The following is a 331-nucleotide window of genomic DNA, read 5'->3' as shown; positions in this document are numbered from 1 at the left end:
CCCTAAATCCATGGCTAGGCTAGGAGGATACCGGCTCCCATTTCCCTTCATCTGAAGGCTAGCTCTCGCTTCAATTTTTAAACACTAAGACTGAATTAAAGATTTTAGTCTGTCACCCGAAATGTTCTCCAATTCTACACCCAACAAAGAATATTTTCCTATTTATTTGCACTTAATTCCATAAACGATGTTCTCCTTCATGGAATCAAATGTGATCCTTACTCTGTTGTAGAACTCATACTCCATTTCCCGGATCATATGTTTCACAACACATTTTAACAATTCAATTGGCCAGATCGAAAAGTAAATTAAGTTTGAAGTTGAAAAATTA

The sequence above is a fragment of the Phalaenopsis equestris genome, unplaced genomic scaffold, assembly GCF_001263595.1.
Source record: "Phalaenopsis equestris unplaced genomic scaffold, ASM126359v1 Scaffold001267, whole genome shotgun sequence".
Classification (NCBI taxonomy): Eukaryota; Viridiplantae; Streptophyta; class Magnoliopsida; order Asparagales; family Orchidaceae; genus Phalaenopsis; species Phalaenopsis equestris.
This window is presented reverse-complemented; position numbering follows the sequence as displayed.